Raw genomic sequence first — 27,435 nt, forward strand, 5'->3', positions numbered from 1 at the left:
CTGCAGTGGGAATGCGAAGCCCGGCTCCTTGTCTCAGAGCGGGACAACCAGGGGGTGTGATGTACACCCCGGGGTTCCCAGGAGGATCAGGCTGAGGCTGGGACTTGGCCTGAAAATGTCCCCTCGCATGGGCACCCCCTTCCGCTTCCGGCTCCTCTACTCCTGGTGCCCCTCCATCCAGGGGCCAGACTTTAAGAAGTCACCCGCAGGAGAATCCTGGTCCCAAAGGAGCCTTCGGGGGGACCCGTGCTGAGAGAGGTTGTGGGCATGGCCCGCTGGGGCTCTGCCCGACCCAGGGCTGGGAGATGCAACCTCCCAGCTCCGGGTCCCTGCAGGAAGCCTTGGCAAGAACAGGGCCAGTCCTCCAAAGGCCCAGGTGTGGGGAGCCCAGGCCAGGCAGCCTGTGGAAGAAGCCACATGCCGTGCCACCCCGGGAACACGACTGCAGGTCGCGGCCCCTCCCACCTCCTCCCCGACATGGCGCAGGGCTCAGAGACACCTCGGACGCTGCTACCAAAATCCACAGGGCATCGGTTGCTCCTCCGAAGCCCCCGAGCAGACCGCGTTGTCCAGCCAGCCCCTGGGCCTCCCTGGGGTGCCCAGCACAAAAGTGCAGACAACCACCGGACTCGCAATATCAGTTGGAGGATGTTTCTGCCACTCTAAGGACCCGCAGGCCAGCTGGGCCTTCAGGCAGGACAGAGAGCCCCGGAATCCGACGTGGAGAGCTGCGTGGACGTCCCCATCAGGAGGCGGTCCCCACCTCCGCGGCTCTCCCCTTGCGGGGAGCGGCAGCCCCAGGGCCTCAGGGAAGACACCAGGCTGGGCCCCCGCGGCACAGCGGGGCACGACCCCGGCAGGCAGGCGACTTAGCGATGCCTGTGCCAGACTGCTGCGGCCGCCCTGCTGCCGGGTTCCTGGAGGGCTTCCTGGAATCAGCGTCCACACCAAGCCCCTGAAAGGCCCAGGCGACGGAGGAGCCGTCAGGCAGGGGCCGAGGACGGTGACAGGCCGGGCGGGAAGGAGCCGGTCAGGCAGGGGCCCAGGACAGCGACGGGCCTGGCCGGGGAGGAGCGAGTCAGGCAGTGGCCCAGGTGGTGGGCCGGGCGGGGAGGAGCCTGTCAGGCAGGGGCAGAGGACGGTGACGGTGACGGTGACCTGACGTGGGCCGGGGCGGGAAGGAGCCGGTCAGGCAGGGGCAGGGGCCGAGGACAGTGACGGGCCTGGCGGGGCAGGAGCGCGTCAGGCAGGGGCAGAGGAGTTGGGCTGGGTAAGGGGTAGGGTGACAGTTAGGGCACAATTCACAATCGCAAAGATGTGGAAGCGACCCGAGTGCCCATCCATCCAGGAGTGCATTAATAACATGTGGCGCGTGGACACCACGGAGTGCTGTTCGGCTGTGAGGAGCAGCGGTGAGAGGGCGCCTCTCTTCTCCTGGCCAGAGCTGGGACCCGTCCCAGTAGGCCAGGTATCCCAAGCATGGACACACGAGCACCACGTGCGCGCGCTCACCGGCAAATTGGTACGAACGGATGGACACCTAAGTGGACACAGAGGAATCACTGTCATCGGGTGGGTGTCGGGCGGGCGGGCGTGGGGAGGGGGTGGGCATACACATCCATTAGGGAGGGGGGGTGCGCACCAACTGGGGGATGGGCGCACTTGAAGCTCTGCCCCGAGGGGGGAGGCGGGGAAAGAGCAATGCACCCGACCTGAACATTGGTACCCCCACAATCCGCTGGGAGAAAATGAGAAATAAATAAGGAAACAGGGGGGAGGGGGGCACGGGCAACACATGTCACCTCAATACTTGTACTCCCATCATCTGCTTGAAAAGAGAGAGAGAAGAAAATGCAATAATAGAGATAAGAGACACTTTCTAAGAAAATGAATCCGAAAAGAAAAGTAAAAGGAGGCCTGTCCAGCAGGTCTGGGTGTGACTCCGGAGCCCCCAGCCTCCAGTGCCACCACCAGAGATTCCTACCTGTAGCCCATAGAACCCCAAAAGCAACGGGACGAGTTCTGGTGACATGCTCGCTCAAAATGACATCCTGGAATCCTTCCGGAGCTCCCTCCCCTCTCAGACTCTCGAGTTTTCCTCCAGCTTGTCGGTTCCCACAGACCAGACCTTTGGTCTGAGACCTGACAGTCCAGATGCCACGCATGCTGCCGCGTGGCGGCGGTGTCGCGGCTTGGGACAAGAAGGAGGCCCCACGGTGCGGGCTGGGGCGGCAGGCACCGCGGCGGGCGCTGAGGGTGGGGGTGATCCGCCGGACCGCCGTCCCGCCGCGCTCCCAGCAAGGGGACAGAGCAACAGGCAAAAAAAAAAAAAAAAAGCCTACGGCACCCGGGATGCCCAGGCGGTCTCCCATCCAAGTACTAGCCAGGCCCGACGCTGCTTAGCTTCGGAGATCAGACGAGACGGGGCGCATTCGGGGTGGTGTGACCGTAGACGGCGGAGGGCGCCCCTGCCCCGCTCAAGAAGCCAGCCTCACCGCGCTTCCCCGCGATAGCGCTGACCCGACTGAGGTGAGGGACGGGGCGGGGCGGGGTGGGGTGGAGGGCTGTCCACACACACACACACACACACACACACACACACACACACACACACACACGATGCGCCTGCACGGCTGGACCTGCCAAGGTGGAAACCTTCCAGCCCCCCTCCTCTCCTCACCTCGCCTCCTTCACCTACCCGCCCCCACCCCCAGCGCGCCGCTGCTGACTGCGCACGCGCGCGCGGCGCGCTCACCCTTTGACCCCAGCCAGGGGCCGCCCTCCCGCACAACCCCTTTCAGCTGCGCCCCCCGCCCTGTGGGTGGGCGGGCTGCCGCCTATTCCCCAGGGCCAGGGCTGGGGCACAGCGCATGGGGGAGGGGAGCGAGTGTAGGGGCGTGTCTCGGGATGTGTCCCATGGCTGCGGTGGGGCGGCGTGGTTTGGGGGGCGCTGAAGGAATCAGTCCCCTCCATCTCCCACCTCTGGAAAACCCCCAAGCCCTTGGAGAACTGCCGGCACCGCTACCGTGGTTGCCGGGACCCTGCTCTGTGTCCTCCTGTGGCCCAGTCCAAGGGGCCTGGGCCTGGCCCGGGGCTGGATTGGACCCCAACCACCCTCGGGTGTGGACTCGCTAAAAGCCGGCGATTAGATATTGGATTCGAGCTTCCTTGAGGTCATTTCACTAATGAATGCACCGAAAAGAGTTTCCTAATCCATCTGTGAGGGTGGCAACTGAAAGAGAATTTTAAAGCTGACAGAATAGGCGAGGAAAGGCACAGGAGATTTCCAAACCCAGTAAGGAAGCCTTTCCCGAAATGGAAGAAAGAAACGAGCAAACAGAGACACCGGTAGCCCGCCCGGATCAGAGTCTGCTCCTTACAGAAAGTACCCTGACCAGGTTCACCCGTGGGTGGGTGGCGAGCCAGTGGCATTCAGAAGAGCGAGGCCCGCAGTCTGTGCAGAAGACACCTGCACTCGGGTGTGTGTGGCGGCACCATTCCCAAGCAGCTCCAAATGGTAATCCAAAGAGAAGCCAGGGAGTTCCCAACGCTCCAGGTGTCCTCAGCCCACGACTGGCTGCAGTGGGAATGCGAAGCCCGGCTCCTTGTCTCAGAGCGGGACAACCAGGGGGTGTGATGTACACCCCGGGGTTCCCAGGAGGATCAGGCTGAGGCTGGGACTTGGCCTGAAAATGTCCCCTCGCATGGGCACCCCCTTCCGCTTCCGGCTCCTCTACTCCTGGTGCCCCTCCATCCAGGGGCCAGACTTTAAGAAGTCACCCGCAGGAGAATCCTGGTCCCAAAGGAGCCTTCGGGGGGACCCGTGCTGAGAGAGGTTGTGGGCATGGCCCGCTGGGGCTCTGCCCGACCCAGGGCTGGGAGATGCAACCTCCCAGCTCCGGGTCCCTGCAGGAAGCCTTGGCAAGAACAGGGCCAGTCCTCCAAAGGCCCAGGTGTGGGGAGCCCAGGCCAGGCAGCCTGTGGAAGAAGCCACATGCCGTGCCACCCCGGGAACACGACTGCAGGTCGCGGCCCCTCCCACCTCCTCCCCGACATGGCGCAGGGCTCAGAGACACCTCGGACGCTGCTACCAAAATCCACAGGGCATCGGTTGCTCCTCCGAAGCCCCCGAGCAGACCGCGTTGTCCAGCCAGCCCCTGGGCCTCCCTGGGGTGCCCAGCACAAAAGTGCAGACAACCACCGGACTCGCAATATCAGTTGGAGGATGTTTCTGCCACTCTAAGGACCCGCAGGCCAGCTGGGCCTTCAGGCAGGACAGAGAGCCCCGGAATCCGACGTGGAGAGCTGCGTGGACGTCCCCATCAGGAGGCGGTCCCCACCTCCGCGGCTCTCCCCTTGCGGGGAGCGGCAGCCCCAGGGCCTCAGGGAAGACACCAGGCTGGGCCCCCGCGGCACAGCGGGGCACGACCCCGGCAGGCAGGCGACTTAGCGATGCCTGTGCCAGACTGCTGCGGCCGCCCTGCTGCCGGGTTCCTGGAGGGCTTCCTGGAATCAGCGTCCACACCAAGCCCCTGAAAGGCCCAGGCGACGGAGGAGCCGTCAGGCAGGGGCCGAGGACGGTGACAGGCCGGGCGGGAAGGAGCCGGTCAGGCAGGGGCCCAGGACAGCGACGGGCCTGGCCGGGGAGGAGCGAGTCAGGCAGTGGCCCAGGTGGTGGGCCGGGCGGGGAGGAGCCTGTCAGGCAGGGGCAGAGGACGGTGACGGTGACGGTGACCTGACGTGGGCCGGGGCGGGAAGGAGCCGGTCAGGCAGGGGCAGGGGCCGAGGACAGTGACGGGCCTGGCGGGGCAGGAGCGCGTCAGGCAGGGGCAGAGGAGTTGGGCTGGGTAAGGGGTAGGGTGACAGTTAGGGCACAATTCACAATCGCAAAGATGTGGAAGCGACCCGAGTGCCCATCCATCCAGGAGTGCATTAATAACATGTGGCGCGTGGACACCACGGAGTGCTGTTCGGCTGTGAGGAGCAGCGGTGAGAGGGCGCCTCTCTTCTCCTGGCCAGAGCTGGGACCCGTCCCAGTAGGCCAGGTATCCCAAGCATGGACACACGAGCACCACGTGCGCGCGCTCACCGGCAAATTGGTACGAACGGATGGACACCTAAGTGGACACAGAGGAATCACTGTCATCGGGTGGGTGTCGGGCGGGCGGGCGTGGGGAGGGGGTGGGCATACACATCCATTAGGGAGGGGGGGTGCGCACCAACTGGGGGATGGGCGCACTTGAAGCTCTGCCCCGAGGGGGGAGGCGGGGAAAGAGCAATGCACCCGACCTGAACATTGGTACCCCCACAATCCGCTGGGAGAAAATGAGAAATAAATAAGGAAACAGGGGGTAGGGGGGCACGGGCAACACATGTCACCTCAATACTTGTACTCCCATCATCTGCTTGAAAAGAGAGAGAGAAGAAAATGCAATAATAGAGATAAGAGACACTTTCTAAGAAAATGAATCCGAAAAGAAAAGTAAAAGGAGGCCTGTCCAGCAGGTCTGGGTGTGACTCCGGAGCCCCCAGCCTCCAGTGCCACCACCAGAGATTCCTACCTGTAGCCCATAGAACCCCAAAAGCAACGGGACGAGTTCTGGTGACATGCTCGCTCAAAATGACATCCTGGAATCCTTCCGGAGCTCCCTCCCCTCTCAGACTCTCGAGTTTTCCTCCAGCTTGTCGGTTCCCACAGACCAGACCTTTGGTCTGAGACCTGACAGTCCAGATGCCACGCATGCTGCCGCGTGGCGGCGGTGTCGCGGCTTGGGACAAGAAGGAGGCCCCACGGTGCGGGCTGGGGCGGCAGGCACCGCGGCGGGCGCTGAGGGTGGGGGTGATCCGCCGGACCGCCGTCCCGCCGCGCTCCCAGCAAGGGGACAGAGCAACAGGCAAAAAAAAAAAAAAAAAGCCTACGGCACCCGGGATGCCCAGGCGGTCTCCCATCCAAGTACTAGCCAGGCCCGACGCTGCTTAGCTTCGGAGATCAGACGAGACGGGGCGCATTCGGGGTGGTGTGACCGTAGACGGCGGAGGGCGCCCCTGCCCCGCTCAAGAAGCCAGCCTCACCGCGCTTCCCCGCGATAGCGCTGACCCGACTGAGGTGAGGGACGGGGCGGGGCGGGGTGGGGTGGAGGGCTGTCCACACACACACACACACACACACACACACACACACACACACACACACACGATGCGCCTGCACGGCTGGACCTGCCAAGGTGGAAACCTTCCAGCCCCCCTCCTCTCCTCACCTCGCCTCCTTCACCTACCCGCCCCCACCCCCAGCGCGCCGCTGCTGACTGCGCACGCGCGCGCGGCGCGCTCACCCTTTGACCCCAGCCAGGGGCCGCCCTCCCGCACAACCCCTTTCAGCTGCGCCCCCCGCCCTGTGGGTGGGCGGGCTGCCGCCTATTCCCCAGGGCCAGGGCTGGGGCACAGCGCATGGGGGAGGGGAGCGAGTGTAGGGGCGTGTCTCGGGATGTGTCCCATGGCTGCGGTGGGGCGGCGTGGTTTGGGGGGCGCTGAAGGAATCAGTCCCCTCCATCTCCCACCTCTGGAAAACCCCCAAGCCCTTGGAGAACTGCCGGCACCGCTACCGTGGTTGCCGGGACCCTGCTCTGTGTCCTCCTGTGGCCCAGTCCAAGGGGCCTGGGCCTGGCCCGGGGCTGGATTGGACCCCAACCACCCTCGGGTGTGGACTCGCTAAAAGCCGGCGATTAGATATTGGATTCGAGCTTCCTTGAGGTCATTTCACTAATGAATGCACCGAAAAGAGTTTCCTAATCCATCTGTGAGGGTGGCAACTGAAAGAGAATTTTAAAGCTGACAGAATAGGCGAGGAAAGGCACAGGAGATTTCCAAACCCAGTAAGGAAGCCTTTCCCGAAATGGAAGAAAGAAACGAGCAAACAGAGACACCGGTAGCCCGCCCGGATCAGAGTCTGCTCCTTACAGAAAGTACCCTGACCAGGTTCACCCGTGGGTGGGTGGCGAGCCAGTGGCATTCAGAAGAGCGAGGCCCGCAGTCTGTGCAGAAGACACCTGCACTCGGGTGTGTGTGGCGGCACCATTCCCAAGCAGCTCCAAATGGTAATCCAAAGAGAAGCCAGGGAGTTCCCAACGCTCCAGGTGTCCTCAGCCCACGACTGGCTGCAGTGGGAATGCGAAGCCCGGCTCCTTGTCTCAGAGCGGGACAACCAGGGGGTGTGATGTACACCCCGGGGTTCCCAGGAGGATCAGGCTGAGGCTGGGACTTGGCCTGAAAATGTCCCCTCGCATGGGCACCCCCTTCCGCTTCCGGCTCCTCTACTCCTGGTGCCCCTCCATCCAGGGGCCAGACTTTAAGAAGTCACCCGCAGGAGAATCCTGGTCCCAAAGGAGCCTTCGGGGGGACCCGTGCTGAGAGAGGTTGTGGGCATGGCCCGCTGGGGCTCTGCCCGACCCAGGGCTGGGAGATGCAACCTCCCAGCTCCGGGTCCCTGCAGGAAGCCTTGGCAAGAACAGGGCCAGTCCTCCAAAGGCCCAGGTGTGGGGAGCCCAGGCCAGGCAGCCTGTGGAAGAAGCCACATGCCGTGCCACCCCGGGAACACGACTGCAGGTCGCGGCCCCTCCCACCTCCTCCCCGACATGGCGCAGGGCTCAGAGACACCTCGGACGCTGCTACCAAAATCCACAGGGCATCGGTTGCTCCTCCGAAGCCCCCGAGCAGACCGCGTTGTCCAGCCAGCCCCTGGGCCTCCCTGGGGTGCCCAGCACAAAAGTGCAGACAACCACCGGACTCGCAATATCAGTTGGAGGATGTTTCTGCCACTCTAAGGACCCGCAGGCCAGCTGGGCCTTCAGGCAGGACAGAGAGCCCCGGAATCCGACGTGGAGAGCTGCGTGGACGTCCCCATCAGGAGGCGGTCCCCACCTCCGCGGCTCTCCCCTTGCGGGGAGCGGCAGCCCCAGGGCCTCAGGGAAGACACCAGGCTGGGCCCCCGCGGCACAGCGGGGCACGACCCCGGCAGGCAGGCGACTTAGCGATGCCTGTGCCAGACTGCTGCGGCCGCCCTGCTGCCGGGTTCCTGGAGGGCTTCCTGGAATCAGCGTCCACACCAAGCCCCTGAAAGGCCCAGGCGACGGAGGAGCCGTCAGGCAGGGGCCGAGGACGGTGACAGGCCGGGCGGGAAGGAGCCGGTCAGGCAGGGGCCCAGGACAGCGACGGGCCTGGCCGGGGAGGAGCGAGTCAGGCAGTGGCCCAGGTGGTGGGCCGGGCGGGGAGGAGCCTGTCAGGCAGGGGCAGAGGACGGTGACGGTGACGGTGACCTGACGTGGGCCGGGGCGGGAAGGAGCCGGTCAGGCAGGGGCAGGGGCCGAGGACAGTGACGGGCCTGGCGGGGCAGGAGCGCGTCAGGCAGGGGCAGAGGAGTTGGGCTGGGTAAGGGGTAGGGTGACAGTTAGGGCACAATTCACAATCGCAAAGATGTGGAAGCGACCCGAGTGCCCATCCATCCAGGAGTGCATTAATAACATGTGGCGCGTGGACACCACGGAGTGCTGTTCGGCTGTGAGGAGCAGCGGTGAGAGGGCGCCTCTCTTCTCCTGGCCAGAGCTGGGACCCGTCCCAGTAGGCCAGGTATCCCAAGCATGGACACACGAGCACCACGTGCGCGCGCTCACCGGCAAATTGGTACGAACGGATGGACACCTAAGTGGACACAGAGGAATCACTGTCATCGGGTGGGTGTCGGGCGGGCGGGCGTGGGGAGGGGGTGGGCATACACATCCATTAGGGAGGGGGGGTGCGCACCAACTGGGGGATGGGCGCACTTGAAGCTCTGCCCCGAGGGGGGAGGCGGGGAAAGAGCAATGCACCCGACCTGAACATTGGTACCCCCACAATCCGCTGGGAGAAAATGAGAAATAAATAAGGAAACAGGGGGTAGGGGGGCACGGGCAACACATGTCACCTCAATACTTGTACTCCCATCATCTGCTTGAAAAGAGAGAGAGAAGAAAATGCAATAATAGAGATAAGAGACACTTTCTAAGAAAATGAATCCGAAAAGAAAAGTAAAAGGAGGCCTGTCCAGCAGGTCTGGGTGTGACTCCGGAGCCCCCAGCCTCCAGTGCCACCACCAGAGATTCCTACCTGTAGCCCATAGAACCCCAAAAGCAACGGGACGAGTTCTGGTGACATGCTCGCTCAAAATGACATCCTGGAATCCTTCCGGAGCTCCCTCCCCTCTCAGACTCTCGAGTTTTCCTCCAGCTTGTCGGTTCCCACAGACCAGACCTTTGGTCTGAGACCTGACAGTCCAGATGCCACGCATGCTGCCGCGTGGCGGCGGTGTCGCGGCTTGGGACAAGAAGGAGGCCCCACGGTGCGGGCTGGGGCGGCAGGCACCGCGGCGGGCGCTGAGGGTGGGGGTGATCCGCCGGACCGCCGTCCCGCCGCGCTCCCAGCAAGGGGACAGAGCAACAGGCAAAAAAAAAAAAAAAAAGCCTACGGCACCCGGGATGCCCAGGCGGTCTCCCATCCAAGTACTAGCCAGGCCCGACGCTGCTTAGCTTCGGAGATCAGACGAGACGGGGCGCATTCGGGGTGGTGTGACCGTAGACGGCGGAGGGCGCCCCTGCCCCGCTCAAGAAGCCAGCCTCACCGCGCTTCCCCGCGATAGCGCTGACCCGACTGAGGTGAGGGACGGGGCGGGGCGGGGTGGGGTGGAGGGCTGTCCACACACACACACACACACACACACACACACACACACACACACACACACGATGCGCCTGCACGGCTGGACCTGCCAAGGTGGAAACCTTCCAGCCCCCCTCCTCTCCTCACCTCGCCTCCTTCACCTACCCGCCCCCACCCCCAGCGCGCCGCTGCTGACTGCGCACGCGCGCGCGGCGCGCTCACCCTTTGACCCCAGCCAGGGGCCGCCCTCCCGCACAACCCCTTTCAGCTGCGCCCCCCGCCCTGTGGGTGGGCGGGCTGCCGCCTATTCCCCAGGGCCAGGGCTGGGGCACAGCGCATGGGGGAGGGGAGCGAGTGTAGGGGCGTGTCTCGGGATGTGTCCCATGGCTGCGGTGGGGCGGCGTGGTTTGGGGGGCGCTGAAGGAATCAGTCCCCTCCATCTCCCACCTCTGGAAAACCCCCAAGCCCTTGGAGAACTGCCGGCACCGCTACCGTGGTTGCCGGGACCCTGCTCTGTGTCCTCCTGTGGCCCAGTCCAAGGGGCCTGGGCCTGGCCCGGGGCTGGATTGGACCCCAACCACCCTCGGGTGTGGACTCGCTAAAAGCCGGCGATTAGATATTGGATTCGAGCTTCCTTGAGGTCATTTCACTAATGAATGCACCGAAAAGAGTTTCCTAATCCATCTGTGAGGGTGGCAACTGAAAGAGAATTTTAAAGCTGACAGAATAGGCGAGGAAAGGCACAGGAGATTTCCAAACCCAGTAAGGAAGCCTTTCCCGAAATGGAAGAAAGAAACGAGCAAACAGAGACACCGGTAGCCCGCCCGGATCAGAGTCTGCTCCTTACAGAAAGTACCCTGACCAGGTTCACCCGTGGGTGGGTGGCGAGCCAGTGGCATTCAGAAGAGCGAGGCCCGCAGTCTGTGCAGAAGACACCTGCACTCGGGTGTGTGTGGCGGCACCATTCCCAAGCAGCTCCAAATGGTAATCCAAAGAGAAGCCAGGGAGTTCCCAACGCCCCAGGTGTCCTCAGCCCACGACTGGCTGCAGTGGGAATGCGAAGCCCGGCTCCTTGTCTCAGAGCGGGACAACCAGGGGGTGTGATGTACACCCCGGGGTTCCCAGGAGGATCAGGCTGAGGCTGGGACTTGGCCTGAAAATGTCCCCTCGCATGGGCACCCCCTTCCGCTTCCGGCTCCTCTACTCCTGGTGCCCCTCCATCCAGGGGCCAGACTTTAAGAAGTCACCCGCAGGAGAATCCTGGTCCCAAAGGAGCCTTCGGGGGGACCCGTGCTGAGAGAGGTTGTGGGCATGGCCCGCTGGGGCTCTGCCCGACCCAGGGCTGGGAGATGCAACCTCCCAGCTCCGGGTCCCTGCAGGAAGCCTTGGCAAGAACAGGGCCAGTCCTCCAAAGGCCCAGGTGTGGGGAGCCCAGGCCAGGCAGCCTGTGGAAGAAGCCACATGCCGTGCCACCCCGGGAACACGACTGCAGGTCGCGGCCCCTCCCACCTCCTCCCCGACATGGCGCAGGGCTCAGAGACACCTCGGACGCTGCTACCAAAATCCACAGGGCATCGGTTGCTCCTCCGAAGCCCCCGAGCAGACCGCGTTGTCCAGCCAGCCCCTGGGCCTCCCTGGGGTGCCCAGCACAAAAGTGCAGACAACCACCGGACTCCCAATATCAGTTGGAGGATGTTTCTGCCACTCTAAGGACCCGCAGGCCAGCTGGGCCTTCAGGCAGGACAGAGAGCCCCGGAATCCGACGTGGAGAGCTGCGTGGACGTCCCCATCAGGAGGCGGTCCCCACCTCCGCGGCTCTCCCCTTGCGGGGAGCGGCAGCCCCAGGGCCTCAGGGAAGACACCAGGCTGGGCCCCCGCGGCACAGCGGGGCACGACCCCGGCAGGCAGGCGACTTAGCGATGCCTGTGCCAGACTGCTGCGGCCGCCCTGCTGCCGGGTTCCTGGAGGGCTTCCTGGAATCAGCGTCCACACCAAGCCCCTGGAAGGCCCAGGCGACGGAGGAGCCGTCAGGCAGGGGCCGAGGACGGTGACAGGCCGGGCAGGAAGGAGCCGGTCAGGCAGGGGCCCAGGACAGCGACGGGCCTGGCCGGGGAGGAGCGAGTCAGGCAGTGGCCCAGGTGGTGGGCCGGGCGGGGAGGAGCCTGTCAGGCAGGGGCAGAGGACGGTGACGGTGACGGTGACCTGACGTGGGCCGGGGCGGGAAGGAGCCGGTCAGGCAGGGGCAGGGGCCGAGGACAGTGACGGGCCTGGCGGGGCAGGAGCGCGTCAGGCAGGGGCAGAGGAGTTGGGCTGGGTAAGGGGTAGGGTGACAGTTAGGGCACAATTCACAATCGCAAAGATGTGGAAGCGACCCGAGTGCCCATCCATCCAGGAGTGCATTAATAACATGTGGCGCGTGGACACCACGGAGTGCTGTTCGGCTGTGAGGAGCAGCGGTGAGAGGGCGCCTCTCCTCTTCTCCTGGCCAGAGCTGGGACCCGTCCCAGTAGGCCAGGTATCCCAAGCATGGACACACGAGCACCACGTGCGCGCGCTCACCGGCAAATTGGTACGAACGGATGGACACCTAAGTGGACACAGAGGAATCACTGTCATCGGGTGGGTGTCGGGCGGGCGGGCGTGGGGAGGGGGTGGGCATACACATCCATTAGGGAGGGGGGGTGCGCACCAACTGGGGGATGGGCGCACTTGAAGCTCTGCCCCGAGGGGGGAGGCGGGGAAAGAGCAATGCACCCGACCTGAACATTGGTACCCCCACAATCCGCTGGGAGAAAATGAGAAATAAATAAGGAAACAGGGGGGAGGGGGGCACGGGCAACACATGTCACCTCAATACTTGTACTCCCATCATCTGCTTGAAAAGAGAGAGAGAAGAAAATGCAATAATAGAGATAAGAGACACTTTCTAAGAAAATGAATCCGAAAAGAAAAGTAAAAGGAGGCCTGTCCAGCAGGTCTGGGTGTGAGTCCGGAGCCCCCAGCCTCCAGTGCCACCACCAGAGATTCCTACGTGTAGCCCATAGAACCCCAAAAGCAACGGGACGAGTTCTGGTGACATGCTCGCTCAAAATGACATCCTGGAATCCTTCCGGAGCTCCCTCCCCTCTCAGACTCCAGCGTGTCGGTTCCCACAGACCAGACCTTTGGTCTGAGACCTGACAGTCCAGATGCCACGCATGCTGCCGCGTGGCGGCGGTGTCGCGGCTTGGGACAAGAAGGAGGCCCCACGGTGCGGGCTGGGGCGGCAGGCACCGCGGCGGGCGCTGAGGGTGGGGGTGATCCGCCGGACCGCCGTCCCGCCGCGCTCCCAGCAAGGGGACAGAGCAACAGGCAAAAAAAAAAAAAAAAGCCTATGGCACCCGGGATGCCCAGGCGGTCTCCCATCCAAGTACTAGCCAGGCCCGACGCTGCTTAGCTTCGGAGATCAGACGAGACGGGGCGCGTTCGGGGTGGTGTGACCGTAGACGGCGGAGGGCGCCCCTGCCCCGCTCAAGAAGCCAGCCTCACCGCGCTTCCCCGCGATAGCGCTGACCCGACTGAGGTGAGGGACGGGGCGGGGCGGGGTGGGGTGGAGGGCTGTCCACACACACACACACACACACACACACACACACACACACACACACGATGCGCCTGCACGGCTGGACCTGCCAAGGTGGAAACCTTCCAGCCCCCCTCCTCTCCTCACCTCGCCTCCTTCACCTACCCGCCCCCACCCCCAGCGCGCCGCTGCTGACTGCGCACGCGCGCGCGGCGCGCTCACCCTTTGACCCCAGCCAGGGGCCGCCCTCCCGCACAACCCCTTTCAGCTGCGCCCCCCGCCCTGTGGGTGGGCGGGCTGCCGCCTATTCCCCAGGGCCAGGGCTGGGGCACAGCGCATGGGGGAGGGGAGCGAGTGTAGGGGCGTGTCTCGGGATGTGTCCCATGGCTGCGGTGGGGCGGCGTGGTTTGGGGGGCGCTGAAGGAATCAGTCCCCTCCATCTCCCACCTCTGGAAAACCCCCAAGCCCTTGGAGAACTGCCGGCACCGCTACCGTGGTTGCCGGGACCCTGCTCTGTGTCCTCCTGTGGCCCAGTCCAAGGGGCCTGGGCCTGGCCCGGGGCTGGATTGGACCCCAACCACCCTCGGGTGTGGACTCGCTAAAAGCCGGCGATTAGATATTGGATTCGAGCTTCCTTGAGGTCATTTCACTAATGAATGCACCGAAAAGAGTTTCCTAATCCATCTGTGAGGGTGGCAACTGAAAGAGAATTTTAAAGCTGACAGAATAGGCGAGGAAAGGCACAGGAGATTTCCAAACCCAGTAAGGAAGCCTTTCCCGAAATGGAAGAAAGAAACGAGCAAACAGAGACACCGGTAGCCCGCCCGGATCAGAGTCTGCTCCTTACAGAAAGTACCCTGACCAGGTTCACCCGTGGGTGGGTGGCGAGCCAGTGGCATTCAGAAGAGCGAGGCCCGCAGTCTGTGCAGAAGACACCTGCACTCGGGTGTGTGTGGCGGCACCATTCCCAAGCAGCTCCAAATGGTAATCCAAAGAGAAGCCAGGGAGTTCCCAACGCCCCAGGTGTCCTCAGCCCACGACTGGCTGCAGTGGGAATGCGAAGCCCGGCTCCTTGTCTCAGAGCGGGACAACCAGGGGGTGTGATGTACACCCCGGGGTTCCCAGGAGGATCAGGCTGAGGCTGGGACTTGGCCTGAAAATGTCCCCTCGCATGGGCACCCCCTTCCGCTTCCGGCTCCTCTACTCCTGGTGCCCCTCCATCCAGGGGCCAGACTTTAAGAAGTCACCCGCAGGAGAATCCTGGTCCCAAAGGAGCCTTCGGGGGGACCCGTGCTGAGAGAGGTTGTGGGCATGGCCCGCTGGGGCTCTGCCCGACCCAGGGCTGGGAGATGCAACCTCCCAGCTCCGGATCCCTGCAGGAAGCCTTGGCAAGAACAGGGCCAGTCCTCCAAAGGCCCAGGTGTGGGGAGCCCAGGCCAGGCAGCCTGTGGAAGAAGCCACATGCCGTGCCACCCCGGGAACACGACTGCAGGTCGCGGCCCCTCCCACCTCCTCCCCGACATGGCGCAGGGCTCAGAGACACCTCGGACGCTGCTACCAAAATCCACAGGGCATCGGTTGCTCCTCCGAAGCCCCCGAGCAGACCGCGTTGTCCAGCCAGCCCCTGGGCCTCCCTGGGGTGCCCAGCACAAAAGTGCAGACAACCACCGGACTCCCAATATCAGTTGGAGGATGTTTCTGCCACTCTAAGGACCCGCAGGCCAGCTGGGCCTTCAGGCAGGACAGAGAGCCCCGGAATCCGACGTGGAGAGCTGCGTGGACGTCCCCATCAGGAGGCGGTCCCCACATCCGCGGCTCTCCCCTTGCGGGGAGCGGCAGCCCCAGGGCCTCAGGGAAGACACCAGGCTGGGCCCCCGCGGCACAGCGGGGCACGACCCCGGCAGGCAGGCGACTTAGCGATGCCTGTGCCAGACTGCTGCGGCCGCCCTGCTGCCGGGTTCCTGGAGGGCTTCCTGGAATCAGCGTCCACACCAAGCCCCTGGAAGGCCCAGGCGACGGAGGAGCCGTCAGGCAGGGGCCGAGGACGGTGACAGGCCGGGCGGGAAGGAGCCGGTCAGGCAGGGGCCCAGGACAGCGACGGGCCTGGCCGGGGAGGAGCGAGTCAGGCAGTGGCCCAGGTGGTGGGCCGGGCGGGGAGGAGCCTGTCAGGCAGGGGCAGAGGACGGTGACGGTGACGGTGACCTGACGTGGGCCGGGGCGGGAAGGAGCCGGTCAGGCAGGGGCAGGGGCCGAGGACAGTGACGGGCCTGGCGGGGCAGGAGCGCGTCAGGCAGGGGCAGAGGAGTTGGGCTGGGTAAGGGGTAGGGTGACAGTTAGGGCACAATTCACAATCGCAAAGATGTGGAAGCGACCCGAGTGCCCATCCATCCAGGAGTGCATTAATAACATGTGGCGCGTGGACACCACGGAGTGCTGTTCGGCTGTGAGGAGCAGCGGTGAGAGGGCGCCTCTCCTCTTCTCCTGGCCAGAGCTGGGACCCGTCCCAGTAGGCCAGGTATCCCAAGCATGGACACACGAGCACCACGTGCGCGCGCTCACCGGCAAATTGGTACGAACGGATGGACACCTAAGTGGACACAGAGGAATCACTGTCATCGGGTGGGTGTCGGGCGGGCGGGCGTGGGGAGGGGGTGGGCATACACATCCATTAGGGAGGGGGGGTGCGCACCAACTGGGGGATGGGCGCACTTGAAGCTCTGCCCCGAGGGGGGAGGTGGGGAAAGAGCAATGCACCCGACCTGAACATTGGTACCCCCACAATCCGCTGGGAGAAAATGAGAAATAAATAAGGAAACAGGGGGGAGGGGGGCACGGGCAACACATGTCACCTCAATACTTGTACTCCCATCATCTGCTTGAAAAGAGAGAGAGAAGAAAATGCAATAATAGAGATAAGAGACACTTTCTAAGAAAATGAATCCGAAAAGAAAGGTAAAAGGAGGCCTGTCCAGCAGGTCTGGGTGTGACTCCGGAGCCCCCAGCCTCCAGTGCCACCACCAGAGATTCCTACCTGTAGCCCATAGAACCCCAAAAGCAACGGGACGAGTTCTGGTGACATGCTCGCTCAAAATGACATCCTGGAATCCTTCCGGAGCTCCCTCCCCTCTCAGACTCTCGAGTTTTCCTCCAGCTTGTCGGTTCCCACAGACCAGACCTTTGGTCTGAGACCTGACAGTCCAGATGCCACGCATGCTGCCGCGTGGCGGCGGTGTCGCGGCTTGGGACAAGAAGGAGGCCCCACGGTGCGGGCTGGGGCGGCAGGCACCGCGGCGGGCGCTGAGGGTGGGGGTGATCCGCCGGACCGCCGTCCCGCCGCGCTCCCAGCAAGGGGACAGAGCAACAGGCAAAAAAAAAAAAAAAAAGCCTACGGCACCCGGGATGCCCAGGCGGTCTCCCATCCAAGTACTAGCCAGGCCCGACGCTGCTTAGCTTCGGAGATCAGACGAGACGGGGCGCGTTCGGGGTGGTGTGACCGTAGACGGCGGAGGGCGCCCCTGCCCCGCTCAAGAAGCCAGCCTCACCGCGCTTCCCCGCGATAGCGCTGACCCGACTGAGGTGAGGGACGGGGCGGGGCGGGGTGGGGTGGAGGGCTGTCCACACACACACACACACACACACACACACACACACACACACACACACACACGATGCGCCTGCACGGCTGGACCTGCCAAGGTGGAAACCTTCCAGCCCCCCTCCTCTCCTCACCTCGCCTCCTTCACCTACCCGCCCCCACCCCCAGCGCGCCGCTGCTGACTGCGCACGCGCGCGCGGCACGCTCACCCTTTGACCCCAGCCAGGGGCCGCCCTCCCGCACAACCCCTTTCAGCTGCGCCCCCCGCCCTGTGGGTGGGCGGGCTGCCGCCTATTCCCCAGGGCCAGGGCTGGGGCACAGCGCATGGGGGAGGGGAGCGAGTGTAGGGGCGTGTCTCGGGATGTGTCCCATGGCTGCGGTGGGGCGGCGTGGTTTGGGGGGCGCTGAAGGAATCAGTCCCCTCCATCTCCCACCTCTGGAAAACCCCCAAGCCCTTGGAGAACTGCCGGCACCGCTACCGTGGTTGCCGGGACCCTGCTCTGTGTCCTCCTGTGGCCCAGTCCAAGGGGCCTGGGCCTGGCCCGGGGCTGGATTGGACCCCAACCACCCTCGGGTGTGGACTCGCTAAAAGCCGGCGATTAGATATTGGATTCGAGCTTCCTTGAGGTCATTTCACTAATGAATGCACCGAAAAGAGTTTCCTAATCCATCTGTGAGGGTGGCAACTGAAAGAGAATTTTAAAGCTGACAGAATAGGCGAGGAAAGGCACAGGAGATTTCCAAACCCAGTAAGGAAGCCTTTCCCGAAATGGAAGAAAGAAACGAGCAAACAGAGACACCGGTAGCCCGCCCGGATCAGAGTCTGCTCCTTACAGAAAGTACCCTGACCAGGTTCACCCGTGGGTGGGTGGCGAGCCAGTGGCATTCAGAAGAGCGAGGCCCGCAGTCTGTGCAGAAGACACCTGCACTCGGGTGTGTGTGGCGGCACCATTCCCAAGCAGCTCCAAATGGTAATCCAAAGAGAAGCCAGGGAGTTCCCAACGCCCCAGGTGTCCTCAGCCCACGACTGGCTGCAGTGGGAATGCGAAGCCCGGCTCCTTGTCTCAGAGCGGGACAACCAGGGGGTGTGATGTACACCCCGGGGTTCCCAGGAGGATCAGGCTGAGGCTGGGACTTGGCCTGAAAATGTCCCCTCGCATGGGCACCCCCTTCCGCTTCCGGCTCCTCTACTCCTGGTGCCCCTCCATCCAGGGGCCAGAGTTTAAGAAGTCACCCGCAGGAGAATCCTGGTCCCAAAGGAGCCTTCGGGGGGACCCGTGCTGAGAGAGGTTGTGGGCATGGCCCGCTGGGGCTCTGCCCGACCCAGGGCTGGGAGATGCAACCTCCCAGCTCCGGGTCCCTGCAGGAAGCCTTGGCAAGAACAGGGCCAGTCCTCCAAAGGCCCAGGTGTGGGGAGCCCAGGCCAGGCAGCCTGTGGAAGAAGCCACATGCCGTGCCACCCCGGGAACACGACTGCAGGTCGCGGCCCCTCCCACCTCCTCCCCGACATGGCGCAGGGCTCAGAGACACCTCGGACGCTGCTACCAAAATCCACAGGGCATCGGTTGCTCCTCCGAAGCCCCCGAGCAGACCGCGTTGTCCAGCCAGCCCCTGGGCCTCCCTGGGGTGCCCAGCACAAAAGTGCAGACAACCACCGGACTCGCAATATCAGTTGGAGGATGTTTCTGCCACTCTAAGGACCCGCAGGCCAGCTGGGCCTTCAGGCAGGACAGAGAGCCCCGGAATCCGACGTGGAGAGCTGCGTGGACGTCCCCATCAGGAGGCGGTCCCCACCTCCGCGGCTCTCCCCTTGCGGGGAGCGGCAGCCCCAGGGCCTCAGGGAAGACACCAGGCTGGGCCCCCGCGGCACAGCGGGGCACGACCCCGGCAGGCAGGCGACTTAGCGATGCCTGTGCCAGACTGCTGCGGCCGCCCTGCTGCCGGGTTCCTGGAGGGCTTCCTGGAATCAGCGTCCACACCAAGCCCCTGGAAGGCCCAGGCGACGGAGGAGCCGTCAGGCAGGGGCCGAGGACGGTGACAGGCCGGGCGGGAAGGAGCCGGTCAGGCAGGGGCCCAGGACAGCGACGGGCCTGGCCGGGGAGGAGCGAGTCAGGCAGTGGCCCAGGTGGTGGGCCGGGCGGGGAGGAGCCTGTCAGGCAGGGGCAGAGGACGGTGACGGTGACGGTGACCTGACGTGGGCCGGGGCGGGAAGGAGCCGGTCAGGCAGGGGCAGGGGCCGAGGACAGTGACGGGCCTGGCGGGGCAGGAGCGCGTCAGGCAGGGGCAGAGGAGTTGGGCTGGGTAAGGGGTAGGGTGACAGTTAGGGCACAATTCACAATCGCAAAGATGTGGAAGCGACCCGAGTGCCCATCCATCCAGGAGTGCATTAATAACATGTGGCGCGTGGACACCACGGAGTGCTGTTCGGCTGTGAGGAGCAGCGGTGAGAGGGCGCCTCTCCTCTTCTCCTGGCCAGAGCTGGGACCCGTCCCAGTAGGCCAGGTATCCCAAGCATGGACACACGAGCACCACGTGCGCGCGCTCACCGGCAAATTGGTACGAACGGATGGACACCTAAGTGGACACAGAGGAATCACTGTCATCGGGTGGGTGTCGGGCGGGCGGGCGTGGGGAGGGGGTGGGCATACACATCCATTAGGGAGGGGGGGTGCGCACCAACTGGGGGATGGGCGCACTTGAAGCTCTGCCCCGAGGGGGGAGGCGGGGAAAGAGCAATGCACCCGACCTGAACATTGGTACCCCCACAATCCGCTGGGAGAAAATGAGAAATAAATAAGGAAACAGGGGGGAGGGGGGCACGGGCAACACATGTCACCTCAATACTTGTACTCCCATCATCTGCTTGAAAAGAGAGAGAGAAGAAAATGCAATAATAGAGATAAGAGACACTTTCTAAGAAAATGAATCCGAAAAGAAAAGTAAAAGGAGGCCTGTCCAGCAGGTCTGGGTGTGAGTCCGGAGCCCCCAGCCTCCAGTGCCACCACCAGAGATTCCTACGTGTAGCCCATAGAACCCCAAAAGCAACGGGACGAGTTCTGGTGACATGCTCGCTCAAAATGACATCCTGGAATCCTTCCGGAGCTCCCTCCCCTCTCAGACTCCAGCGTGTCGGTTCCCACAGACCAGACCTTTGGTCTGAGACCTGACAGTCCAGATGCCACGCATGCTGCCGCGTGGCGGCGGTGTCGCGGCTTGGGACAAGAAGGAGGCCCCACGGTGCGGGCTGGGGCGGCAGGCACCGCGGCGGGCGCTGAGGGTGGGGGTGATCCGCCGGACCGCCGTCCCGCCGCGCTCCCAGCAAGGGGACAGAGCAACAGGCAAAAAAAAAAAAAAAAAAGCCTACGGCACCCGGGATGCCCAGGCGGTCTCCCATCCAAGTACTAGCCAGGCCCGAGGCTGCTTAGCTTCGGAGATCAGACGAGACGGGGCGCGTTCGGGGTGGTGTGACCGTAGACGGCGGAGGGCGCCCCTGCCCCGCTCAAGAAGCCAGCCTCACCGCGCTTCCCCGCGATAGCGCTGACCCGACTGAGGTGAGGGACGGGGCGGGGCGGGGTGGGGTGGAGGGCTGTCCACACACACACACACACACACACACACACACACACACACACACACACACACGATGCGCCTGCACGGCTGGACCTGCCAAGGTGGAAACCTTCCAGCCCCCCTCCTCTCCTCACCTCGCCTCCTTCACCTACCCGCCCCCACCCCCAGCGCGCCGCTGCTGACTGCGCACGCGCGCGCGGCGCGCTCACCCTTTGACCCCAGCCAGGGGCCGCCCTCCCGCACAACCCCTTTCAGCTGCGCCCCCCGCCCTGTGGGTGGGCGGGCTGCCGCCTATTCCCCAGGGCCAGGGCTGGGGCACAGCGCATGGGGGAGGGGAGCGAGTGTAGGGGCGTGTCTCGGGATGTGTCCCATGGCTGCGGTGGGGCGGCGTGGTTTGGGGGGCGCTGAAGGAATCAGTCCCCTCCATCTCCCACCTCTGGAAAACCCCCAAGCCCTTGGAGAACTGCCGGCACCGCTACCGTGGTTGCCGGGACCCTGCTCTGTGTCCTCCTGTGGCCCAGTCCAAGGGGCCTGGGCCTGGCCCGGGGCTGGATTGGACCCCAACCACCCTCGGGTGTGGACTCGCTAAAAGCCGGCGATTAGATATTGGATTCGAGCTTCCTTGAGGTCATTTCACTAATGAATGCACCGAAAAGAGTTTCCTAATCCATCTGTGAGGGTGGCAACTGAAAGAGAATTTTAAAGCTGACAGAATAGGCGAGGAAAGGCACAGGAGATTTCCAAACCCAGTAAGGAAGCCTTTCCCGAAATGGAAGAAAGAAACGAGCAAACAGAGACACCGGTAGCCCGCCCGGATCAGAGTCTGCTCCTTACAGAAAGTACCCTGACCAGGTTCACCCGTGGGTGGGTGGCGAGCCAGTGGCATTCAGAAGAGCGAGGCCCGCAGTCTGTGCAGAAGACACCTGCACTCGGGTGTGTGTGGCGGCACCATTCCCAAGCAGCTCCAAATGGTAATCCAAAGAGAAGCCAGGGAGTTCCCAACGCCCCAGGTGTCCTCAGCCCACGACTGGCTGCAGTGGGAATGCGAAGCCCGGCTCCTTGTCTCAGAGCGGGACAACCAGGGGGTGTGATGTACACCCCGGGGTTCCCAGGAGGATCAGGCTGAGGCTGGGACTTGGCCTGAAAATGTCCCCTCGCATGGGCACCCCCTTCCGCTTCCGGCTCCTCTACTCCTGGTGCCCCTCCATCCAGGGGCCAGACTTTAAGAAGTCACCCGCAGGAGAATCCTGGTCCCAAAGGAGCCTTCGGGGGGACCCGTGCTGAGAGAGGTTGTGGGCATGGCCCGCTGGGGCTCTGCCCGACCCAGGGCTGGGAGATGCAACCTCCCAGCTCCGGGTCCCTGCAGGAAGCCTTGGCAAGAACAGGGCCAGTCCTCCAAAGGCCCAGGTGTGGGGAGCCCAGGCCAGGCAGCCTGTGGAAGAAGCCACATGCCGTGCCACCCCGGGAACACGACTGCAGGTCGCGGCCCCTCCCACCTCCTCCCCGACATGGCGCAGGGCTCAGAGACACCTCGGACGCTGCTACCAAAATCCACAGGGCATCGGTTGCTCCTCCGAAGCCCCCGAGCAGACCGCGTTGTCCAGCCAGCCCCTGGGCCTCCCTGGGGTGCCCAGCACAAAAGTGCAGACAACCACCGGACTCCCAATATCAGTTGGAGGATGTTTCTGCCACTCTAAGGACCCGCAGGCCAGCTGGGCCTTCAGGCAGGACAGAGAGCCCCGGAATCCGACGTGGAGAGCTGCGTGGACGTCCCCATCAGGAGGCGGTCCCCACCTCCGCGGCTCTCCCCTTGCGGGGAGCGGCAGCCCCAGGGCCTCAGGGAAGACACCAGGCTGGGCCCCCGCGGCACAGCGGGGCACGACCCCGGCAGGCAGGCGACTTAGCGATGCCTGTGCCAGACTGCTGCGGCCGCCCTGCTGCCGGGTTCCTGGAGGGCTTCCTGGAATCAGCGTCCACACCAAGCCCCTGGAAGGCCCAGGCGACGGAGGAGCCGTCAGGCAGGGGCCGAGGACGGTGACAGGCCGGGCGGGAAGGAGCCGGTCAGGCAGGGGCCCAGGACAGCGACGGGCCTGGCCGGGGAGGAGCGAGTCAGGCAGTGGCCCAGGTGGTGGGCCGGGCGGGGAGGAGCCTGTCAGGCAGGGGCAGAGGACGGTGACGGTGACGGTGACCTGACGTGGGCCGGGGCGGGAAGGAGCCGGTCAGGCAGGGGCAGGGGCCGAGGACAGTGACGGGCCTGGCGGGGCAGGAGCGCGTCAGGCAGGGGCAGAGGAGTTGGGCTGGGTAAGGGGTAGGGTGACAGTTAGGGCACAATTCACAATCGCAAAGATGTGGAAGCGACCCGAGTGCCCATCCATCCAGGAGTGCATTAATAACATGTGGCACGTGGACACCACGGAGTGCTGTTCGGCTGTGAGGAGCAGCGGTGAGAGGGCGCCTCTCCTCTTCTCCTGGCCAGAGCTGGGACCCGTCCCAGTAGGCCAGGTATCCCAAGCATGGACACACGAGCACCACGTGCGCGCGCTCACCGGCAAATTGGTACGAACGGATGGACACCTAAGTGGACACAGAGGAATCACTGTCATCGGGTGGGTGTCGGGCGGGCGGGCGTGGGGAGGGGGTGGGCATACACATCCATTAGGGAGGGGGGGTGCGCACCAACTGGGGGATGGGCGCACTTGAAGCTCTGCCCCGAGGGGGGAGGCGGGGAAAGAGCAATGCACCCGACCTGAACATTGGTACCCCCACAATCCGCTGGGAGAAAATGAGAAATAAATAAGGAAACAGGGGGGAGGGGGGCACGGGCAACACATGTCACCTCAATACTTGTACTCCCATCATCTGCTTGAAAAGAGAGAGAGAAGAAAATGCAATAATAGAGATAAGAGACACTTTCTAAGAAAATGAATCCGAAAAGAAAAGTAAAAGGAGGCCTGTCCAGCAGGTCTGGGTGTGAGTCCGGAGCCCCCAGCCTCCAGTGCCACCACCAGAGATTCCTACGTGTAGCCCATAGAACCCCAAAAGCAACGGGACGAGTTCTGGTGACATGCTCGCTCAAAATGACATCCTGGAATCCTTCCGGAGCTCCCTCCCCTCTCAGACTCCAGCGTGTCGGTTCCCACAGACCAGACCTTTGGTCTGAGACCTGACAGTCCAGATGCCACGCATGCTGCCGCGTGGCGGCGGTGTCGCGGCTTGGGACAAGAAGGAGGCCCCACGGTGCGGGCTGGGGCGGCAGGCACCGCGGCAGGCGCTGAGGGTGGGGGTGATCCGCCGGACCGCCGTCCCGCCGCGCTCCCAGCAAGGGGACAGAGCAACAGGCAAAAAAAAAAAAAAAAGCCTAGGCACCCGGGATGCCCAGGCGGTCTCCCATCCAAGTACTAGCCAGGCCCGAGGCTGCTTAGCTTCGGAGATCAGACGAGACGGGGCGCGTTCGGGGTGGTGTGACCGTAGACGGCGGAGGGCGCCCCTGCCCCGCTCAAGAAGCCAGCCTCACCGCGCTTCCCCGCGATAGCGCTGACCCGACTGAGGTGAGGGACGGGGCGGGGCGGGGTGGGGTGGAGGGCTGTCCACACACACACACACACACACACACACACGATGCGCCTGCACGGCTGGACCTGCCAAGGTGGAAACCTTCCAGCCCCCCTCCTCTCCTCACCTCGCCTCCTTCACCTACCCGCCCCCACCCCCAGCGCGCCGCTGCTGACTGCGCACGCGCGCGCGGCGCGCTCACCCTTTGACCCCAGCCAGGGGCCGCCCTCCCGCACAACCCCTTTCAGCTGCGCCCCCCGCCCTGTGGGTGGGCGGGCTGCCGCCTATTCCCCAGGGCCAGGGCTGGGGCACAGCGCATGGGGGAGGGGAGCGAGTGTAGGGGCGTGTCTCGGGATGTGTCCCATGGCTGCGGTGGGGCGGCGTGGTTTGGGGGGCGCTGAAGGAATCAGTCCCCTCCATCTCCCACCTCTGGAAAACCCCCAAGCCCTTGGAGAACTGCCGGCACCGCTACCGTGGTTGCCGGGACCCTGCTCTGTGTCCTCCTGTGGCCCAGTCCAAGGGGCCTGGGCCTGGCCCGGGGCTGGATTGGACCCCAACCACCCTCGGGTGTGGACTCGCTAAAAGCCGGCGATTAGATATTGGATTCGAGCTTCCTTGAGGTCATTTCACTAATGAATGCACCGAAAAGAGTTTCCTAATCCATCTGTGAGGGTGGCAACTGAAAGAGAATTTTAAAGCTGACAGAATAGGCGAGGAAAGGCACAGGAGATTTCCAAACCCAGTAAGGAAGCCTTTCCCGAAATGGAAGAAAGAAACGAGCAAACAGAGACACCGGTAGCCCGCCCGGATCAGAGTCTGCTCCTTACAGAAAGTACCCTGACCAGGTTCACCCGTGGGTGGGTGGCGAGCCAGTGGCATTCAGAAGAGCGAGGCCCGCAGTCTGTGCAGAAGACACCTGCACTCGGGTGTGTGTGGCGGCACCATTCCCAAGCAGCTCCAAATGGTAATCCAAAGAGAAGCCAGGGAGTTCCCAACGCCCCAGGTGTCCTCAGCCCACGACTGGCTGCAGTGGGAATGCGAAGCCCGGCTCCTTGTCTCAGAGCGGGACAACCAGGGGGTGTGATGTACACCCCGGGGTTCCCAGGAGGATCAGGCTGAGGCTGGGACTTGGCCTGAAAATGTCCCCTCGCATGGGCACCCCCTTCCGCTTCCGGCTCCTCTACTCCTGGTGCCCCTCCATCCAGGGGCCAGACTTTAAGAAGTCACCCGCAGGAGAATCCTGGTCCCAAAGGAGCCTTCGGGGGGACCCGTGCTGAGAGAGGTTGTGGGCATGGCCCGCTGGGGCTCTGCCCGACCCAGGGCTGGGAGATGCAACCTCCCAGCTCCGGGTCCCTGCAGGAAGCCTTGGCAAGAACAGGGCCAGTCCTCCAAAGGCCCAGGTGTGGGGAGCCCAGGCCAGGCAGCCTGTGGAAGAAGCCACATGCCGTGCCACCCCGGGAACACGACTGCAGGTCGCGGCCCCTCCCACCTCCTCCCCGACATGGCGCAGGGCTCAGAGACACCTCGGACGCTGCTACCAAAATCCACAGGGCATCGGTTGCTCCTCCGAAGCCCCCGAGCAGACCGCGTTGTCCAGCCAGCCCCTGGGCCTCCCTGGGGTGCCCAGCACAAAAGTGCAGACAACCACCGGACTCCCAATATCAGTTGGAGGATGTTTCTGCCACTCTAAGGACCCGCAGGCCAGCTGGGCCTTCAGGCAGGACAGAGAGCCCCGGAATCCGACGTGGAGAGCTGCGTGGACGTCCCCATCAGGAGGCGGTCCCCACCTCCGCGGCTCTCCCCTTGCGGGGAGCGGCAGCCCCAGGGCCTCAGGGAAGACACCAGGCTGGGCCCCCGCGGCACAGCGGGGCACGACCCCGGCAGGCAGGCGACTTAGCGATGCCTGTGCCAGACTGCTGCGGCCGCCCTGCTGCCGGGTTCCTGGAGGGCTTCCTGGAATCAGCGTCCACACCAAGCCCCTGGAAGGCCCAGGCGACGGAGGAGCCGTCAGGCAGGGGCCGAGGACGGTGACAGGCCGGGCGGGAAGGAGCCGGTCAGGCAGGGGCCCAGGACAGCGACGGGCCTGGCCGGGGAGGAGCGAGTCAGGCAGTGGCCCAGGTGGTGGGCCGGGCGGGGAGGAGCCTGTCAGGCAGGGGCAGAGGACGGTGACGGTGACGGTGACCTGACGTGGGCCGGGGCGGGAAGGAGCCGGTCAGGCAGGGGCAGGGGCCGAGGACAGTGACGGGCCTGGCGGGGCAGGAGCGCGTCAGGCAGGGGCAGAGGAGTTGGGCTGGGTAAGGGGTAGGGTGACAGTTAGGGCACAATTCACAATCGCAAAGATGTGGAAGCGACCCGAGTGCCCATCCATCCAGGAGTGCATTAATAACATGTGGCGCGTGGACACCACGGAGTGCTGTTCGGCTGTGAGGAGCAGCGGTGAGAGGGCGCCTCTCCTCTTCTCCTGGCCAGAGCTGGGACCCGTCCCAGTAGGCCAGGTATCCCAAGCATGGACACACGAGCACCACGTGCGCGCGCTCACCGGCAAATTGGTACGAACGGATGGACACCTAAGTGGACACAGAGGAATCACTGTCATCGGGTGGGTGTCGGGCGGGCGGGCGTGGGGAGGGGGTGGGCATACACATCCATTAGGGAGGGGGGGTGCGCACCAACTGGGGGATGGGCGCACTTGAAGCTCTGCCCCGAGGGGGGAGGCGGGGAAAGAGCAATGCACCCGACCTGAACATTGGTACCCCCACAATCCGCTGGGAGAAAATGAGAAATAAATAAGGAAACAGGGGGGAGGGGGGCACGGGCAACACATGTCACCTCAATACTTGTACTCCCATCATCTGCTTGAAAAGAGAGAGAGAAGAAAATGCAATAATAGAGATAAGAGACACTTTCTAAGAAAATGAATCCGAAAAGAAAAGTAAAAGGAGGCCTGTCCAGCAGGTCTGGGTGTGAGTCCGGAGCCCCCAGCCTCCAGTGCCACCACCAGAGATTCCTACGTGTAGCCCATAGAACCCCAAAAGCAACGGGACGAGTTCTGGTGACATGCTCGCTCAAAATGACATCCTGGAATCCTTCCGGAGCTCCCTCCCCTCTCAGACTCCAGCGTGTCGGTTCCCACAGACCAGACCTTTGGTCTGAGACCTGACAGTCCAGATGCCACGCATGCTGCCGCGTGGCGGCGGTGTCGCGGCTTGGGACAAGAAGGAGGCCCCACGGTGCGGGCTGGGGCGGCAGGCACCGCGGCGGGCGCTGAGGGTGGGGGTGATCCGCCGGACCGCCGTCCCGCCGCGCTCCCAGCAAGGGGACAGAGCAACAGGCAAAAAAAAAAAAAAAAAAGCCTACGGCACCCGGGATGCCCAGGCGGTCTCCCATCCAAGTACTAGCCAGGCCCGAGGCTGCTTAGCTTCGGAGATCAGACGAGACGGGGCGCGTTCGGGGTGGTGTGACCGTAGAC

General features: G+C 63.9%; 7 pseudogenes; all 7 read right to left on the bottom strand.

The window, feature by feature from the left end:
* Positions 1–2,335: 2,335 nt before the first annotated feature.
* LOC142862127 (uncharacterized) lies at positions 2,336–2,454 on the bottom strand (annotated as a pseudogene).
* Positions 2,455–5,912: 3,458 nt separating this feature from the next.
* Positions 5,913–6,031, bottom strand: LOC142862128 (uncharacterized; annotated as a pseudogene).
* Positions 6,032–9,489: 3,458 nt separating this feature from the next.
* On the bottom strand, positions 9,490–9,608 carry LOC142862129 (uncharacterized; annotated as a pseudogene).
* Positions 9,609–13,055: 3,447 nt separating this feature from the next.
* LOC142862161 (uncharacterized) lies at positions 13,056–13,174 on the bottom strand (annotated as a pseudogene).
* A 3,457-nt stretch (positions 13,175–16,631) lies between these two features.
* Positions 16,632–16,750, bottom strand: LOC142862157 (uncharacterized; annotated as a pseudogene).
* Positions 16,751–20,201: 3,451 nt separating this feature from the next.
* LOC142862163 (uncharacterized) lies at positions 20,202–20,320 on the bottom strand (annotated as a pseudogene).
* Positions 20,321–27,316: 6,996 nt separating this feature from the next.
* LOC142862164 (uncharacterized) lies at positions 27,317–27,435 on the bottom strand (annotated as a pseudogene).

Source organism: Microcebus murinus, chromosome 18, assembly GCF_040939455.1.
Source record: "Microcebus murinus isolate Inina chromosome 18, M.murinus_Inina_mat1.0, whole genome shotgun sequence".
Classification (NCBI taxonomy): Eukaryota; Metazoa; Chordata; class Mammalia; order Primates; family Cheirogaleidae; genus Microcebus; species Microcebus murinus.